The sequence below is a fragment of the Hemicordylus capensis genome, chromosome 6 (assembly GCF_027244095.1).
Source record: "Hemicordylus capensis ecotype Gifberg chromosome 6, rHemCap1.1.pri, whole genome shotgun sequence".
NCBI lineage: Eukaryota > Metazoa > Chordata > Lepidosauria > Squamata > Cordylidae > Hemicordylus > Hemicordylus capensis.
Window position 1 is genome coordinate 19,941,392 of NC_069662.1, and position 20,439 is coordinate 19,961,830.

A 20,439-nucleotide genomic window follows, 5' to 3' on the forward strand; every position below is an offset into this window, starting at 1 on the left:
TGAGGGGGGCTTGGTGAGAGAGAAAGAAATAAGGAGGCATGGTAAAGGATGGTGAGAAAGAGAAAAGAGTCTTGGTGAGAGGGGGGCTTGGTGTGTGTGTGTGTGTGTGTGTGTGTGTGTGTGTGTGAGAGAGAGAGAGAGAGAGAGAGAGAGAGAGAGAGAGAGAGGCTGAGAGAAAGCGGGGGCTCACAATTGGCTCCCCTTCTCACTATCCCTGGCTCTGCCCATCACCTGCCCTGCCTAGCTGCCCCCACCATCTTCCCAGTCTTGGGAGCCACCAGCCACCACTGCAGTGGGGGTATTCATCATTGCCCCACACTGTGGTTCCAATCCAATCCAAACTGCTTGGGGAACTTCAGTTGAAAAGCACTACAGGTTGAGTGTCCCTTATCCGAACTGCTTGGGACCAGAAGTGTTCCGGATTTTGGACTTTTCTGGATTTTTGAATATTTGCATCCTGTAATGAGATATCTTGGGCATGGGATCCAAGTCTAAACACGAAAGGTTTCGGTTTACACTGTTTTTTTGTTTTTTGTTTAGGTTTTATTTAAAGTCTCTAGTGCCAAAGCAAGCGAGTGAGCTGAGGCGTTTTGTTTTTTGTTTTGTTACGAGGCGCTCAGCCACGAGTCGGTGCTGCGTGCGCACGCCGTGGTGGCTTCCAGATTTTGGAGCATTCCAGATCTCGGATGTCCAGATTAGGGATACTCAACCTGTATATAAATACCTGTTGTATTTGTATTCAAATTGGGCTTCCCTATGGCTACTATTTGCCCTGGGAGAGAAGCCCCCTTTGGTTCCATTCAGAGCCCCCCTCTTGGGGCAAATAATATCTATGGAGCCCCCACAACCCAGACTAGGACCATGGAAGGAGCAAAGCATGAAGGCCACCTTCCCCTACTGTGGCTCCCATCCATATCACGGCCATGTGAGGTTATTTTTATTTTGGAGGCAAAACGTGTAGGGTCATGATTCACCTCCTGTCTAGGGTTTGGAGTAACCTGGGCTTGGGGTGACCTCGGTGCCGATTCCAGTTCAGCCATGAAACTCACTGGGTGACCTTGGGTCGGTTCAGCCTAAGCTACATTACATGGTTGTTGTGCAGATAAAAGGAGGAGGAAGAGAAACCTGCACACTGCTCTGGATTCCTTGGAGGAAAGGTGGGAAATAAATGTATCAAAAATATATCAGTGTGCAAAGATTTTTGGGAAGGGAAGAGAGTAAACACCAGTACATGTCATCCATCATCATGGTTCAGTTCTTCTTTGAAAGGCACTGGAGTACATGTTGGGAGCTGAGCTGTGTGTCTGTCCCAGAAGCCCTCAGACAGGAAGGAACTCTGCCAGTGCTTAGATCAGTGGTGTGGTAAGGTTTGAGGATGCCCAGGGGGCAAAATCCGAACCATGGCCCCTTACTCAACCCCAGCCCCCCTTCGCTCAGCCCCCAGCCCCGCTTTGCTCACCATTTGCCTGCCAAGTGACACACATCCCGACTGCCTAGAAAAACAGGTCTGCTTAAAGAAGTTGCCTGCTCTTGCTGGGAGAGGGGTTACCTCAGCACAACATCCCTGCTGCTGGTGGTGTCTACCTTATGTTTCTTGCTTGGACTGTGAGCCATTTGGGGACAGGGATCCATCTTATTAATTATTAATTATTATTATTGTTGTTATCTCTGTGCAAGCCACTTTGGGAACTTTTGTCAAAAAGTGGTATATAAATATTGGTTGTTTGTTTGAAAGTGCAACCTGGTGATGTTGTGGCAGGAAGTCATGAAGGTGGGGCCAGCAATGGTGGGGTGCGGTGGGGGAGGCAGCAAGCAGGGCAGCTCCCAAGCACCTATGGGCACCTGTGGCATGAGTACATTGCATTCTCTTGCGCAGTGGTGGCTACACCGCTGGCTTAGAATATCCTAGATGCTTTCTGAGGCTGAACCGTGATATGAAAAGCAAGGTCTATCTGGGACTGACCATTTGTGAGATCTCATCTTCAGCCCAGAGTATCCTCTGAGCCAGCGTGGTGTAGTGGTTAGAGTGCTGGACTAGGGCTGGGGAGACCCGAGTTCAAATCCCCATTCAGCCATGATACTTGCTGGGTGACTCTGGGCCAGTCACTTCTCTCTCAGCCTAGCCTACTTCACAGGGTTGTTGTGAAAGAGAAACTCAAGTATGTAGTACACCGCTCTGGGTTCCTTGGAGGAAGAGCGAGATATTAAAAATGTGAATCATCATCATCATCATCATCCTTCCTAGTTTCCTCACCCGCAGCCAGTTAGCCTCTGTATGCACATTTTCTGGCTAGCTCCCCCTCCTTCTGGTGTGGGCTCCACAAGGAAGGAATGAAGGAAGGGGGAGAATCCGTGTCTGCTCATGCCTCCCCCATGGATTTCAGGATGTGAGGTTCTTGTGCCTAACAGCTGCGTGAGAGTCAGAAATTCATCAGGGGCGGCTTTCCTCATCTGTGCATCTCCATCCCTGGAAGAAGCGGCTTCGCTGTCATTCCCACCTCCCCTCGAGATGCAAAAGGCACAGGGGACCATGCCAGGTGACAACTCCCCCCAGAGCCCAGATCAATAGATAGGAGTCACATGGGAGAGACATTGGTTGGGGGTGGGCAGTTTCAGGCACATGGCTGCCCCCTCGTTCCTCATGAATGTGGACCTTCCTGATCCAGGCTCTCCCCACGCACCCACCCGCCTGCCGGCCTCTCCCCGTGCCTCCCCGTCTGTGGCATGCTCACTTCCCCCCCTCCAGCCCCACCAGTCATCAAGGCCTCAGTCTCTCTTCAGTCAGATCGTCCCCGTCTTCTTCAAGACACGTTTGTGCTTTCAGAGTTGAACATCGTCCCCCTCACAATGGATTTTCAAGTACTTTTTCTGGCGTGTGTCTCCAGGGGTTTCTATTTATGCCCTCCTCGACTGCATTTGTGCAGAAGAGAGGTCCCAAAAAAAGACCTAAATTGAGTGTGTGTGCGTGCATGTGTGTGCAGGATAGGAAAATAGTAACTGGGCTAGAAAACAGAAGACTTGGTGTGGCGGGGGGGGGGGCAGGCTAAATTACAGAGACTTTTAATGGACTCAGGTAAAAGAGCCCTGGTTTAAGCTTTCCTTTTCAACCCCCTCCTCACCCCCATCAAACTCCTTGTCCTACTCCTTGTGTAACACCCCCTACTGCCTGCCCACTACATAACCCACACAGCCTCTGGCGATGCGATGCGATATAATGTACCCCCCCCACTCCTGGTTGAGGGAACCTTTATTTGATTTCTCCCATCTGTGATTGTTTTATTTCAGTTACAGAAGGCGGCACAATATGGTCACACACATTCCTCTTCCTGTTCCAGATCTGTGTATATTTACACACACAAGGGGGAGATGAGTGAGAGTGAGTGTGTGTGTGTGTGTGTGTGTGTGTGTTTAAGAGGGGAGCGGGGACATAATATGAATGGCTATGGGAATGGAGAGGAGACAGACAGTCAACAGTATGGATTATTGGACAAACAGAAGATCAGATAGATAGATAAAGATCAGGGGTGGCCAGTCAGAGGCCCTCCAGCTGTTATTGGACTACAGCTCCCATCATCCCCAGCTGCAGCTGGGGATGATGGGAGTTGTAGTCCAACAGATGAAGGGCCTCAGATTAGCCTCCACTGAGAGAGGGATAGAGAGGGAGGGAGGGAGAGAGAAATGATACAGCATTGAAAGAGTGGAAGGATCGGTGGCAGATAGTTATGTCAGCTTTTACAGGAATTATGGATGCTGAAGCTGTTGTTTATGGGCATGGGTGGATTGCTTTTCTGTGGCTTAATGAAGTAAGACATTATTTGAGAATTTTAGAGCTGGAAGGGAGCTGGAAGGTCTCCTAGTCCAAGCCCCCACACAGCACAGGAATCCGCCAGAGCATCTTGAACAGAGGGCTATCGAGCCTTTGTCTGAAAACCTCCAGTGAAGGGCAGCCCACCATGAACAGCTCTTACAACTGGGAAATCCCTCCTCCCAGTGCCTAGCCTAAATCTGCTTACTTGGAATTTCAGCCCTTTTAACTCTAGTCCTGGCATCACGAGGAGCAGTAGAGAAGCCTGCTCCTTCTGCGAGGTGACAGCCCTTCAGAGGTTTGAAGACTCTCATATCTCCCTCTAGTCTTCTCTTCTCCAGGTTCAACCCAGCTCCTTCCTTCACCCCTTCTTCATAGGACTTGGTTTCCAGACCTCTCACCATCTTTGCTGCCCTCCCCTGAATCCGTTCTAGTTAAAAAGGTGTTGTCCAGAACTGGACACAATATTCAAAGCCCAAAACACAAGGGGACTATTATTTCTCGTGATCCACACACTCTGCCTCTGTTAATGCAGCCTAAGATTGCTTTAGTTTTTTTAGCAGCTGCATCACTCTGTTGGCTCATGTTAAACTTGTAATTAATGTATAAATTATTAGCAGTTTGTTGCTGATGACACTTGATCTCCAGGATACAATGGATTAAAAATTAAAGCTAATGAACGAACACTCAAGTTCTGTCTTTAATACAAATTAATGCATGAACATATCACACGTACACACATACACACAAACAATATGATAGATACTGTGTTCAAAAGATAAACACTTGACAAGAATAGTAGGAGAGGATAGTCACACCACGGAAGATGCTAATGAAAACCACCCATTGCACCATCACACAATTCAAAGACTCCCCCATGTATGTGTAGTTTCACAGGGCTGGCATTGGGGTCAGCATCATAGGATCAGGGAAGGGAGCGTTGCGGTCTTCTAGTCCAGCCTCCTGCTCAGTGCAGGAAATGACTACAGCATCCCTGACCCATAGCCATCCAGCCTCTGAAATCTTCCTGTGAAGAAGGAAGGCCCACCACAGCAGGAGGCAGACTGTTCCCCTGCTGGACAGTTCTTACAGTTAGGACATTCTTCCTAATGTCTAGCCTAAATTGTAGGGGTGTACAAAACATTCAACTGAATCGATTTGCATTCAAATCAAATTTGAATCGATTTGACTCAGAACTGCTTGCACAGAATGGGATTCATTCAAATTGATTTGAATTCAGGCAAATTTGAATCGAATTCAAATTGAATTGAGTGCATTCAATTAGAATTTGCCCAAATTCAAATCGATTCGAATGAATCCCATGCTGTGCAAGCAGTTTTGAGTCAAATCGATCCGAATCCGAATCTATTCAGTCAAATTTTTTGCACATCCCTACTAAATTGGCTTCCTTCTCATTTCAGCCCATTGGTTCCGGTCCTTCTTCACTGCCTTTCAGATTTTTGAAGACAACTGTCACATTCCCCCTTAGTCTTCCCTTCTCTAGGCTAAACATGTCCAGCTCCTTCAATTTTTCTTCACAGGACTTGGTTTCAAGACCCCACACCAGCGTGGGTGGCCCCTTTTGAATACATTTGAGTTTGGTGTTGGACAGCTGCCCAGGACCCTCACCAGACCCCAGCCACGATCCCCAAGACCACCTTCACGCAATGGTGGAGGTGGTGGAGTGATACCCAGAGCCCATTCAGATAGGAGGAAGCCCTCAGAGGGCAGTTTGTCAAGATGCCCCCCCCCCGGGGCCCCCAAAACCAAATGTGGAATTGGTCCTGCCATTTCATCACACGACAAGCCCAACAAGGCAGCTTCTCAAGACCAGCATGTGTGCTGGATTGCAACATACACTTTGGAGGTCATAGAGCGCATGTGCACACATGATAATCTAAGTACTTATTTAAAAGATGCATACATAGGAAGCTGCCATATACTGAGTCAGACCATTGGTCCATCTAGCTCAGGATTGTCTACACAGACTGGCAGCGGCTTCTCCGGGGCCACAGGCAGGTGTCTCCCTGAGCCCTCTACACTCAGCAGAGTCAGAACAACTATCACCCATCGTTTCTGCAACCACAAACTCCATTTAGCTCCTCACTCTGTAGCGAGACACATGTGTCAAATGAGTAGGCGTTACCAACCTTCTGAGGATCCCAGTTAGGAACATAGGAAACTGCCATATACTGAGTCAGACCATTGGTCTATCTAGCTCAGTATTGTCTTCACAGACTGGCAGCGGCTTCTCCAAGGTTGCAGGCAGGAATCTCTCTCAACCCTATCTTGGAGAAGCCAGGGAGGGAACTTGAAACCTTCTGCTCTTCCCAGAGCGGCTTCATCCCCTGAGGGGAATATCTTCCAGTGCTCACGCATCAAGTCTCCCATTCATATGCAACCAGGGCAGACTCTCCTTAGCTATGGGAACAAGTCATGCTTGCTACCACAAGACCAGCTCTCCTCTCCCAATACAGTTGTGAGACCAATACAGAGTGTTAAGGGGCAACTCATCTGTGTGGCTTCGGCATGCCCTTCTAGCGTGAGAAGTCCGTCATCGCTGATGAGCACCTATGGATCAGGAGCCAATGGAATGGGGCGGCACAGAGGAGGAACACAAGGACATAGGAAGGACTTGCCTTATTCTGACCATTGGTCTTTCTAGCTCAGGATTGTCTTTACTGACAGGCAGGGGTGCTCCAAGGCTTCGGGATGGGGTCTTTCCCAGCCCTACTGGAGATGCTGCCAAGCAGCGATCCTGGGACTGCGAGCAGATGCTCTACTACTGAGCTATGGACCAATCCCCATGAGAACGTATTAAGCTGCCTTATACTGAGTCAGACTCTGGGTCCATCTAGCTCTGTATTGTCTACACTGACTGGCAGCGGCTCTCCAAGGTTTGCTGCTTGGAAATGCCTACCTGGGACCTTCTGCATGCAAGCAGATGCACAACCACGGAGCGATGGCCCCACTCTTTAAGGGGAACATCTTGCCGCAGGCAGTGCTCTCATGGGGTCACCCTCCAAAGGCAAACCAAGGTGAACCCTGCTTAGCAAAGAGGACAATCCATCCTTGCTACTTCAGGACTGGCCCTCCATCCCAGGGGCTCGCCTCAGGCAGCAGATGACTAGGATACCAGCAGGGCAGCAAGAGACTCCCTGACACTGCTATCAGAGGGGCTCTGGGGGACCCTCGCAAGCGGCTTCTCCTCCCACGCCTTGAAAGGAGAGGAGGTGCTGGCAACCTTCTCTGCTCTCTGCCCCTTGAACCCCTTTCCAAGCTTGCTAGGGTCAGTTCTGAGAGGGGGCTGGCCCCCGCCAGGGGCGTGGGGCAAAGCAGCATTTAGTGCCTTGCTTCAGATGCAGCAATGCCCTGGCGTCTCCAAGACAGGGCAGAGAGAGAGTCCTGCCTGCAACCTTGGAGAAGCCGCTGCCAGTCTGTGTAAACCAGGGATTCTCAACGTTGGATCCCCAGATGGTATTGGACTTCGACTCCCATAATCCCCAGCCCCAGTGGTCTTTGGTTGGGGATTATGGGAGTTGAAGTCCAATAACATCTGGAGACCCAAAATTGAGAATCCCTGGTGTAGACAATACTGAGCTAGATGGACCAATGGTTTTGACTCAGTATATGGCAGCTTCCTATGTTCCTACTGTCTTGGGCATTGCATTTAAGGTGGGCCATTGACCACAATAATGATGATCTATCTGCCTTTCTTGGGCTGCCGTCGCAATGACCCGGCACTTGGAAGTCCACACCTGGACCCAAAGTTTTAAGCATGTTTCTTTAACCAGAGCTGCCCTCTTTTTCTTCTTCTTCTTCTTTTTTTGCTGGCCGTCCTCCTGTGCCAAGCAGCTGTTGGGCACACAGGTGCGTTAGGGTTAGAAGGGTCCGTTGTTGCTAACCGTTCTCTCTGTGATGGGGAAGATCTCCCCTCCTGACCCAATGGGTTACAGTGGTTAGGGTGACGGGCATCAGTCTTGGAAGATCAGGTGCAAATCCCTTCACAGTCAAGAAACACCCTGGGTGACCTTTGTATCCTAACCGGCAAACCTACCTCACAGGGTTGTTGCAATGATAAATGGTAGTGGGGAGTCAGGAGGGAGAGCCGTGAACATGTCCCTGAGTTTCCTGGAGGAAGTGTTGGATAAAATTGTCATTATTAATTGCTTATGCATGGGTTCTCAAATGGGGGTCCCCAGATGTTGTTTGGCTACAACCCCCATCAACATCTGGGGACCCACATTTGAAAACCCTTCTTATATGCATTTATTTCTTTCAGACTGCTTTTAAAATTCCAGTTTTAAAAAGGTGGCACTCCTCTCCCAGATTCTCACCTACCTCACAGGTTTGTTGTTGAGATAAAATGGAATAAGCTTGTGGACTCTGCTGTGAGTTCTTTGGAAGGTGGGATTTATTGCGAGTGTATAATTGAGAGTTACTGTCACAATTTCGCTTAACACTGAACTCAGTGAATTTTCAAGTTCCTTCCTTTGGCAAAAACGTATAAAAGGACTGACTTGTTATTTCTTACACAGCTGGATCCTACCACAATGAGGCATGCTAAAGGGAAGCATGTTTGTTCTTACATGTCTATATGGCCCTTTCTCACAGTCCTGTCACATTGCCAGTTCTGCATAGTACTCGGAGTATCAGGCTTGAACTTGAGAGGCCTGGATTCAAATGTCTGTTCAGCCACGACATTCACTGGGTAACCATTGGCTAGACACCAGATCTCAGCTTAACTCACCTCAAAGGCTTGTTGTGAAGATAAAAAGTGCGGGAAGAAACCATATATCCCACTCTGAGCTCCTTAGAGGAACGGTGAGATAAAGATACTATGAATAAAGACAATTTCATCCTCACAACAACCCTGTGAGGTAGGCTATACTGACAATGGCAGGCCCAAAATCATCTAACTGAAGCTGGGTCTCCCTAGTTGGAGCTGAACACACATAAGAAGGGAGATTTTTATGTGTTTTTATTTATTGAGATTTTTATCTGTTTTATGAATTTTCGATAGATGGATGGATGGATAGATGGATAGACAGACAGACAGATTTCACACCCACTAGCACATGGGTTCTCAATCTTTTGTCCCCCAATTTGGACTACTACTCCCAACATCCCCACTCAGAATGGTTCAGCCATTGTAGCAGGGAGTGATGGAATTTGTAGTCCAACAACATGAGGAGACCCAAGGTTGGGTCTACCCCTACCCTAGTGCAACACAGAGGGAAATGAAGGGATTCCCTCTCCAACACCACACTGGTTCACTCATGCTCAGCACCACAAAGCACTGTGGCCCCTATAAATGATGCCGTTCCTCACACACACTCAGAAGCAACGCAAATGGCATGCATGCCACACACACAGGACTTGACGCTCCAGCAGTTCTTGCACCCATATGCTAAATTAAATCTCCCCACTTAGCACAGCGCCCATGCCACATCCCCCCCAAGTCCCCTCCCCCCCTTTTCCTCCCCAGCAACAGCACAGCCTCCCTCTGGCAATCCCTGTACCATATTCATCTGTGGCGGGGAATACAATCTCATCGCACCGTCACCATCTGGGACTACATTAAATGGGGGGGGGGAGAGAAATGTAGACTGCATACACAAAATCTCCCTTTTCATTCCACATCTCCCCATCAAAGATCTTCACACACAGCCAGCAAAAGGAAAGATGGTCCAGGGACACATGCTCAACGCTCAGAAATGCAAAAAGAAGGAAAACACCCGAGACACCGTTCCAGAAATTCATGTTTGTTTGCACACATCATGCACTGGTATTGAGAATTCACCCGCACACACAACCAGAGCTGAAGGCATTTGCTTGTGTACACAACACATACGCTCTCGGAGGCAGCAGGAAGCCAAGAATAATTAATGGGAACTGCTCAGACATCAAACCCAGTGGCATACATCCGAGAGATATGCGTGCACCCCAGTCAAATTAGGCACACATAGAGGACTCCTTGAACACTGAATAACAAGTCAAGCCCATCTGTATGCCCTGTGTAAGCATAATACACAGAGGTTAACACCCATAAAATCACAAACACAATGTATACGGAGCAGGGAAGCACTAGCAGTTTCCATCGACAGCACCGTATTAAATTACATACACAATAGATTAATGCCATGTAGGGGGCTACAGAGGGTGATGGAATGCACACAAAAAACCCACAGGAAATCAGGCAGGCAGACACACAGGCAGACACACACACACACACACACACACACACACACACACTCCCTATGATGTTCTAGACAGAACGGATGGAAATCACACAGAGCCCTGGCATAAAATTACAGGCAATACACACTATTGTGATACCCAGAGCAAGGTGTTCAGGGTACTATATCCTTGATTTCTGTTCCCCCCCCCCCGACAATTGCAGGGAATGAAACCAGCGTAACATACCAGCAACATACGAAGTGTACGGAAACAATCGTCGCAAAGTACCCCAAGATATCACACAGCACACTATTTTCAATCAACCTCTCTCTCTCTCTCTCTCTCTCTCTCTCTCTCTCTCTCTCTCTCACACACACACACACACACACACACACACACACACACACAGCCTGCAGTGCACAGAGAGAGGTGCTCAGAGCAGCTGACAGCCAGAACGGTTTCACACAGACACACGGATGCTGTACGGAGGTGTAGCATGTACGGAGGTGTAGCACGACTCATCGACGACCGTCGGAGTTGTAATACAACGCCAAAAGGTGTTAAAGGAATATGCACATATGACAGGAGAGCAAATAGGTGCACTTTACACACGAACCAGCTATTTGAACAACTGGGGAAAGTGTTTAACGGCGTTCATTTTAAAGGCACAGCACTAGAGGAAAGGTTTGGGAATATGAAGGGAAGGCAGCCAAACCCAAGCAGATTCAAAACAAGTCTCTCTCTCTCTCTCTCTCTGCCCCCCCCCCCCACACACTCACAATGGTCAGGGAAATTTGAAAACTGAACCATGCATGCTTACTACAGCTAAAATGAGATTCTATAGGAGTTATTGGTAATTATCTTGTTCAGCCTTCACTGGTATAAGAAGAGGTATGCATGTATAATATAACAGAAAGTTGTTAATCTGCACAACCCCCACCTTCATGGGGGGTGGGTGGGATTATGCCTGTTATTTCCATGGTGGCTCAGTACCTGTGAAATAGCTCCAGATAAGTTAGGTTTGGTGTTGTTGTTTTTTAATGTACTGCAAAGGAATCAAAACACACACTCCATATGTGTTTGATGTAAAAGCTAGAACTCAACCCCTTCAAAGCAAATACACCATCCAGGGACTTCAGTGTTAAGCATCTGCAACACACACGGCTGCACTACACAACACTCCTTCGACTAGCCCAAAAGGAAAGGCCACACACAGGCTGAAGTTGCTCAAAGTAATGACACAGATGAACCGGCCAATGTGAATACCAGAAAGAGCAATACAAAATCTGTGAGATTCTCTTCTCTCCAGCCAGCTTGTGGCTTACAGATGATGCAGACTTTTTAACCTCACAGAACTCTTTGCCATTTTGCCCAGTAAAGAGTTCTGTGCAACTCAGAATCTTGCACCCCGCTTTCAAATGGCTGGTTCAAGAAAATCTACTGTTTTACCACTTCTGTGTATCTAATGCAGATGAGCACACACACAACACAATGCTAGACTAGAGGGAGCTGTCCTAGTGGACGGAAAGGGTCATTCTCAGGCAGGACAATGTAATAGATACCATACCAATAGGAACTGCAACACACACATCCATAGAGAGTTAAGGGGCTCACCTTGCTGTTAAATTCCCACTGGGGCTTTAAGTTCCTTGCTCTTCCACTGTCTCTGCATCGCTTTCCTGCTTTTTCTTTCTCCTTTTTCTTGTTCCAATGTTGCAAGGGGTGGGGGGTGAGGGTGACACCCTCCCCTCTCTTCCTCAGCAGGGGAAGAGATGGCCACGCTCTTGAATGGCCAGTGACTACGCGACCCCCAAGTACAAGGTTTCTACTGCCGAAGGCCCCATCCAGAAGTTTGCTTCATCCAAAAGTGAGAGGAGGAGAAGAAGAGAGACATCTGAGGGAAGGGATGCCGCGTTCAGGGGAGAGGGGGGTGGGCGAGGGGAGGACAGAAGGAAAGAGGGAGCCGGTGGACGAATGCAGCAGTGTGGCGGCGGCTGCTGGGGAGGCGGCGGCGGGAGAGCGGACGGCCAATATCGAACTGGGAACCGGAGCAACGAATGCAGCAGGGAGGGGGAAATGACAGGATGAAAAAGGGAGCCAGCAGACAGGAATGCAGCAGCCGGGGAAAGGAGGAGAGCAGAGAGGCGGGAGGAGAAGGGATGCAGGGAAGCCAGAGGCGGAAGGGAGAAGAAGAGAGGGGAGCGGATGGGTGCAGGGGAGTGGAAAAGCGGAGGAAGGAGACAGAGGAGGAGAGGAAACAAATGCAGCAGAGACGCCGGAGCGGGGGGGGGGCGGGGGAGAAAGGCGGCGGGGGGCGGGAGGAAAGCACCAGGAGGGGAAAGGGGGCCGGGAGAAATCGATCCCGCGGAGAAAGAGAAGGACGAAGCGGGGATTCCGGCGAAAGGGCTGCGGAGGGGCTGAGAACAAGAGGCGGGGAGGGGGAGGGACGGGGGGCACACCAAATGCAGGAGTCCTGCGCGGCAGGGGATGGGGGGGGGGAGCAAGGCAATTTCGAGGGGGGGCAGAGAGAGAGAGAGAGGGAGGGAGAGATGGGGGGAAAGGAATGCAGCAGAAGGAAAGAGAGACGGGGGGGGGGCGGGGAGAGGAGAGCAGCCGTCAAAAAAGGCAAGAGCGCAGCAGAAACGCAGGTAGGCGGGAAAGGCGATGCAAATCCGAGCCGAGAGAGGGGATGTCTGCGGACCGCGGAGGGGCAAGGCTGCTCCAAGCCGAGGAGGCGAAGAGCGCCCCGTTCTCTGCAAGGCTGCAAAGAGGGGAGGGGGTGGCTTATGGGGCGGGGGGGAGCGAGAAGGGATCGCTGGGAGGAAAAAAATAAAAATAAAATAAATGGGGGGGGGAGGAGAGAGAGAGACACAGAGAGAGAGAGAGACTGCTGCTACCAATGGGGAGTGGGGGGAGCTGGGCTTCGATCCGGCAGCGACGCCGCAATCGGATGCCGAGAGGCGGCTCTCTGCCTGCCTGCCTGTCTCTCGGCCGGTCCCTCTCTCTCTCACACTCACACACTCACACACTCACACACACACACACACACACACACACAGAGGTTGGCACGCACAGGGCGCCCCCGCGGCTGGATCTCGCTCGATCACGGGATCCGCTGGGCTGGGAACTGACGAGGGGCGCGAGGAGAATTCACAATCGCCCCAGCCCAGCAGCCACCAGCCCGCTTCCCTGCAGCTGGCCGTGATGTCAGAGGGACCACTCTTAAAGGCACAGGCGCCGCCGGCCGCTCGCCTGGCCGGGGTGGTTGCGGGGTGGGAGGCTGTGGAGGGCGGGCGCGGTGGTGGTGGGGAGTCGGTTTTGCGTGCCGGAGGGAGTGCGCGCGCTTTGTGTCTGAACCGGAGGGAAACGCGCGGCGCGCTATATTTAACGAATGGGGGAATGTCGATATTGACCAGATTTCGGACATTCACTGAAACAGTGTGCTCGCTCCCCAGGGCGCCAACATTAGCCAGAATCTTGGATAGTTACTGTTAGTATCTTGTCTTTCTTCCTCTATATGTAGATCTGTCCTCCGTCCCTCCCTCCCTCTGTGTGCAGCAGTTCCAGACATTCATACTCTGGCCTCGGATTGTGTCAGCATTCCACACAAGAACATAAGCGCCCTCCTGGATCAGCCCAAAAGTCCGGCTGTTCTCAGCATCCTGTTTCCCACAGTGGCCAACCAGATGCCTCTGGAAAGCCCACAATCAGGGCGTGCCGGCGATAGCCCTGCTGTGCCTTCCCCCGGCACCTGGTAACCCGAGGTATACTACCTCGGAACATGGAGGTTCCACATAGCCATCATGACTAGGTGCCAGTAATACAGAGCCACTCTCCCCGCGGAAATGCTTGACTAGCAAGCTGAAGGTTGTCGGTTCGAATCCCCGCTGGTACTATATCGGGCAGCAGCAATATAGGAAGATGCTGAAAGGCATCATCTCATACTCCGCGCGGGAGGAGACAATGGTAAACCCCTCCTGTATTCTACCACAGGGCTCTGTGGGCGCCAGGAGTTGAAATCAACTTGACGGCACACTTTACTTTTACTCCCCACGAATGTGTCTAATCCTCTTCTGAAGCCATTTAGGCTAGTGGCTATCACCACATCTTGTGCCAGGGTAGGAGCCCAAAAATTATGTCAGGTTTTGTCTATCCTAGTTTTTATGCGCATCAGTTTCATTGGATGGCAGCGGGTTCTGGTTATGGGAGAGGGAGAAAAACTTACTCTGCCCCCAGACATAATTGTATGAACCTCTTCAATATATGACATTCAGACATACAGAGCAAGGACGTTCTGGTGCAGCCAGAGAACACCCTAACAGAACTTCCCAACTAGAAACACCAGTGCCAGAGGTGCACCTAGGTAATTTTGGAGCTGGGACTGAAATAGCACTTACATTTATATACCACTTTATAGCCGGAGCTCTCTAAGCGGTTTACAATGATTTAGCATATTGCCCCCAACATTCTGGGTACTCATTTTACCGACCTCGGAAGGATGGAAGGCTGAGTCAACCTTGAGCCCCTGGTCAGGATGGAACTTGTAACCTTCTGGTTACAGGGCGGCAGTTTTACCACTGCGCCACCAGGGGCTCTGTAGCATTTGTAGCCCCCCCCCCATCATCCCCCTACACACATACACACACACACACACCATGACACACACAGTATTTTTCACCTGTGGGTTCTTGAGGGCACAAACAGCAACTAAACTCACAAGAATGTAAGAATAGGAAACAGGTATATTTATGCAAATATGCATTAGCAGAAAGATTTCAACACACAACTTATTCCCATCCCACATATTTCTTTCCTCACTCCCCCCACCCCACCCCACCCCACCCCCGTCTCTAAAGCAGAGGTCACACTCAGCTGCCTGACCCATGCCACAGTCACACCCGGATGCTCAGACGCCTGGCACAGTGCAGCCCGGTGGCATGGTGTGGCAATCACACCACCCGGGACAGACTAAAGAGGATTTGGGGGGCCCGCCCCCAGGGAATGTGGAGGCCCTGGACTTCCATCCGGAAGTCCAGGGGTAAGAATGCTTCTGACCAATGCCATCAGGTTTTGATGCCCTCCCTGTGTGTTAGCCAAAAATATGTCTCCAGGAGTCGTGCAGCCCTCAGGGACATATTTTTGGGTGGCACAAAGGGCTTCCTGGGGAAGGAGAGGGTGACAAAGAATACCACTTTCCCACTGTGCTGGTGCAGTTATTGGGGGGGGGGGAGAGTTCTGTTAGGCTGCTCACTCGCTGCCTGGGTGCATCCTTGCTTTGTACATCAGACACGATTAAAAAAACCCCAACAACATTCACTTTAGCAGATCGTGGGTTTGTTTTCTTGTTTCTTTTTATTCTACATGCCTTATTGTTACCAAGAATTCATAGCTAATGCTTCTGGGATAATGCCTCCTAATTATTCATTAAAATGTTAGCAGTAACAACAAAATAAGACCATTATAATTGCAATAGGAACAATCACACACACACACACACACACACACACACACACACACACCTCTTTTCTGAACACCTCTGTGCTCACACAGTGTCTGAATGCAATGTGAGCAGGTGAGGGGGGGGGTTCAACTTCTGAATCTTCATGTCAAGAATTCCTGGGATGTGCCTCGAGGGAAGGGAGCTTCAGGGGATTGGGAGCCAGGAATCCTGCAAGGCAGGGGGTCTCCACCTGCAGTCCCCAGATGTTGTTAGACTACAGTGCCCATCACCCCCAGCCTTTGGGCATTGTGGCTGGAGGTGATGGGCATTGTGGTCCAGCAACATCTGGGAACCCCTGCTGTAAAGGAAGGGAGGTCTCATGTTTTAGTAGTCTGGATATTTGCGTTCTCTGGGAAATGAAGGGAATTCAGTGGGTTGGCAGCTAGGACTCCTGGATCCTGAAGAGTGAAAGCCTGGTAAGTTGGCAACCTAAGATTCTGAAGATTCCCGAATCCCGATCAAATCCAGTAGATTAAGGGAGGCTGACTGATGGAATTTCTGTAGGCTTTTTTGGTGTGGAGAAATTGGCTAGAGTGGGAGGAGATGGGTGGGGGAACAAATCTCTTGAATTATCTGAGGCAAAGCAATGAAGAAGGGATAGCAAGGTGGAGACCCGGAAAAATCTAAGAACATAAGAAGGGTCCTGCTGGATCAGACCACAGATCAACATTTTGCTTTGCACCGTGACCTTGAAAGAAACACCCTTCCCTTGCTGACTTCCAGAAACTGGTATTCAGTGGCATACTGCCTCTGAACATGGAGACTCTATTTTAGCTGTTGATAGACCTCTTCTCCATGAATGTGTCTAATGCCCTATTAAAGAGAGTGGCCATCACCGGGAGAACTCTAGGTCTAATAGGTGGCTGTCCAGAAAGCTTGGATGTATGTGTTGGGAATCTGGACCCCTGAGTTCTCTAGGGAGCTGGGTATGATCTGGAAGAGGGCCTCTGGATTCTGTCACTGACATCTAGTGGCACCAAGAACCATGAGGTGTATGTCCAGGGTGATCCCAGAATTCTCTATAAATGATGCTATTTTTGTCCAGGGCTGGTCAACCTGAGACTCTCTGGCCATTGGACTACAATACCCATCATCCCCAGCCACAATAAATTGCTGCGGATGATGGGAGCTGTAGTCCAACAACAACTGGAAAGCCTAAGGTGGGTCACTCCTCATCTTGACCTAAAGTAAAGGTAAAGTGTGCTGTCAAGTCGATTTCAACTCCTGGCGCTCACAGAGGCCTGTGGTTTTCTTTGGCAGAATACAGGAGGCATTTACCATTGCCTCCTCACGTGCACTATGAGATGATGCCTTTCAGCATCTTCCTATATCGCTGCTGCCGGATATAGTACCAGCTCAAACTGGCAACCGTCTGCTTGTTAGTCAAGCATTTCCCCACTGCGCCATTAGGTGGTTCCCATCTTGATCTAGGAGAGAGTAAATAGAAATAAAAGCTTCTGTCATTGCTTGATTTGGATGTTTTCTAATGACATTATTTACCATAGTTGTGTTCCTCTCACACTTGTGTATGCCTGCATGTCTGGCCAGGGCTTCATTCAAGGCAAGGATTGCTGGCCTAGGCCCTCCTTGGACTTCCCTCCTCATTCTGGGCGCCTGTTTTCAAAGGTGCAATCCAGCAAAGCAGCATAACACCTTCCAACATACCAATGACAGTTAACCCCACACTGGCCCCACACATTGGGGGTGTTAAGGGAAAGGCTTCCTTCTGGGTCAAGAGGCATCTTTCCCCTGCTAAGTTAACTGATGTAAGAGGCACCTTTTAAAAGTGGAGATTCTCTTTATTGAGCAGGGGAGAGCAACTGGTCCTATCCATCCCCATCCACAGCATCCCTCCAGTGGCTGCTGCTGGGGGTCTATCTTATGTTCCTTTTTTAGACTGTGAGCCCTTTGGGGACAGGGAGCTGTTTTGTGTATTTATTTGTATCTATGTAAATTGCTTTGGGAACTTTTGTTGAAAAGTGGTCTAGAAATATGCACCGTATTCATATTCATTTGGAGTTGACCTCTGATGCACTTCAGGGGAAAGCTGTAGCTTTAGTGATACAGACAGTCCTAGATTCTACCCCAGTATCCCCAGCCAAAAGGGATCAGATAGTGTGTGTGTGTGTGTGTGTGTGTGTGTGTGTGTGTGTGTGTGTGTGTTCAGGGAAGTATATATATATATTTATCTGTCTGGGACCTTGGAGAGCTACTGCCGGTCACAGACAATACTGGACTCAATATAAGCCACATAATACTCACAAAGTTAGTAGCTGATGCTTGAAGTCTTCCCATTGAGAGCACCTGGATGGCTACCTAGGACAGCGCAATGCTATGGGCAGCATCCTTTTTTTGCTGCAGAAGTGGAAAAGGTAAGGGGTTTCCAGCTTAGGCCTGGACTATCTAGGTCTAGGTCTAGGTCTAGATCCAGATCCAGATCCAGATCCAGATCCAGATCTATACCTATACCTATCTGTATTATTATTATTATTATTATTATTATTATTATTATTATTAATTCAATTTTTATACCGCCCTTCCAAAAATGGCTCAGGGCAGTTTACACACAGAGAAATAATAAATACATAAGATGGATCCCTGTCCCCAAAGGGCTCACAATCTAAAAAGGAACTTAAGATAGACCCCAGCAACAGTCACTGGAGGTACTGTGCTGGGGGTGGATAGGGCCAGTTACTCTCCCCCTGCTAAATAAAGAGAATCACCACGGTAAAAGGTACTTCTTTGCCAAGTTATTAGGGGTTAATATCTATCTATCTATCTATCTATCTATCTATCTATCTATCTATCTATCTATCTGTCTATCTACCTATCTCCGAGTAAATAGAGAAACCTTTGCAAGCTGTATTGGTTTTCTATTTACAGAGAGGATTTTTTAAAAATAAAACATATTTAAATAAGTGGTCACCTACCTGCAGCCTGAAGTGTTACAGTCCATTCTATCACCTCAGCTGTCTACCAGCCTCATTCTGTTGCATGGGTAGGCCTGGCCTACAGTATCTGCATCCAGGGAAACCATAGGGGCTGAGAGAAACCCAAAGGGGCCGATGATTCACTGAGATGAAAACAGGCCAACCAATGGGCAAGGGATCTTACAGGCTGTTAGAAGGTGTCAGTCGTAAGCTACTGGGCTTAAGACTGTATATGGGGCAATGCAGGGCAAGCTCTAGCAGCCTCTGAGATCCAGGGAAAGGATTGGCCCTTTCATGAGGCAAGGTGAGGTAGTTGCCTCAAGTGGCAAATTATTGGGGTGGCAAATTGACTCCCTGCTGCCCTTGCTCTCACCCCTGTCCCTCTGCTGCCCACCCTCAGAACACCACTTTACTGAAAAAGCTGCTCTAAGGTGTTCCTCCCTCGTGCACTGCCGGGTTTGTTATGAAGAGGAGGAGGGAATGAAAGAGGAAATGCTGAAAGGGGAATAGAGCATTGGAGATGCTCTCTAGAATATCCCCCTTTTCATAACAAGCCCAGTGGCATGTGAGGGGGCAGGGGAGGGTGTAAGTGGCAGCAGATGCCATGCAAAGGAGGAGGTGGAGGAGGTGGGCGTGGGTGCCCACGTGCTACGTCAAGGTGGTGGCAGCTATCATCACCATGGCAAAGAAAAGGGGGAGCATGTGCAAGGAGGGGGTATTTGGTGCTGAGGGGGTATTTGGCGTGAAAGGCATTGGGGTAAAGGGAGCCTAGAATGAGACTGGTGGAGTCTGCTGGTGGACACAGTTGTGTGCCCAAAGGAAGAAGATCCTTGTAAGAGAAAAGAAAGGTGGAGGTTCTGAAGAAACGATGAACACAAAACCCTTGCTGTTTCCCCACCACACTTTGGCCACCTTCCTCCTGTTGACTGTTTACAGTCTCACCAGCTTCATGTCTCATATTTCACTCCCTCATCACTGTCACTGGAGCAGGGGGAGGCTGTATTCATGTGGCTCGGGTGTTGTGGGTGGGGGGAGAGAAGGATAAAAGGCACCTTCTGTTCTGTTACTGTCTGATGATAAATATATCTCTACGTTCACCCACTCAAAATGCCTTGAAGCAGGGAATGAATGCCATTTGGTGTCTCTGCAGCACCTGGTGAAACAGAACCCCAGTTGTTGGCCAGCATAGGGAGGACTGGCTATCTTCTGGGGGAGGGAGGATTAGAACTCAAGGTTACGGCTAACTGGCTTTTTCAGTCTCTGGGGGTGCCTGGCACTGGTCGACATTGATTGCAACTTCACTGGCCACATTTCCCCTGGCAGCGGTAGAGCATCTGCTTTGCATGCAGAAGGTCCCAGCCTCAATCCCGGGCAGCATCTCCAGGGAGGGCTTAGAGAAATACCCTGCCTGAAGCCCGGAAAAGCCACTGCCAGTCAGACTGGACCAATGGTCTGACTCTGTAGATGGCAGCTTCCTGTGTGTTCCCAACACTTGCATGACATGCAGAAACTCTGCAGAGGCGACTGTCCAGGTTGCAAAGCGTATCAAGGAAGTAATAATATGGACTATCAAGGAATATCAGTGTGGTGTAGTGGTTAGAGTGCTGAACTAGGACCGGGGAGACCTGAGTTCAAATCCCCATTCAGCCATGATACTTGCTGGGTGACTCTGGGCCAGTCACAGGGTTGTTGTGCGGAGAAACTTAAGTATGTAGTACACCGCTCTGGGCTCCTTGGAGGAAGAGCGGGATATAAAATGTAAATAATAATAGTAATTAACGATGATGATGATGTGAAAAAGAGTACCTCTGGATGGATGAAGGGTTTGCATCCTTCACTACTGAATAATCTCCACAAATCTGGGAGTAAGGGGGCATGGATCTTGCACAAGGTTTCATCCCTCTCTTTTCTTAGAAAATAAGCATTGCATGCACACACACACACCCCAAGGGCCAGACTAAGGCATTCTCTTAAAGTTAAAGGTAAAGTGTGCCGTCAAGTCGATTTCGACTCCTGGCGCCTGC

At 49.4% G+C, this 20,439-nt stretch overlaps 1 protein-coding gene across 1 annotated transcript in view; it reads right to left on the minus strand.

Moving 5' to 3' along the window:
- CACNG7 (calcium voltage-gated channel auxiliary subunit gamma 7) overlaps positions 1-12,215 on the minus strand; it is a 58,126-nt gene extending 45,911 nt beyond the window's left edge. The window contains exon 1 of the mRNA XM_053265484.1: positions 11,600-12,215. The gene's annotated coding sequence lies outside the window, so the exon portion shown is untranslated. The remainder of the gene's footprint in view (positions 1-11,599) is intronic.
- Between the last annotated feature and the right edge of the window lie 8,224 nt (positions 12,216-20,439).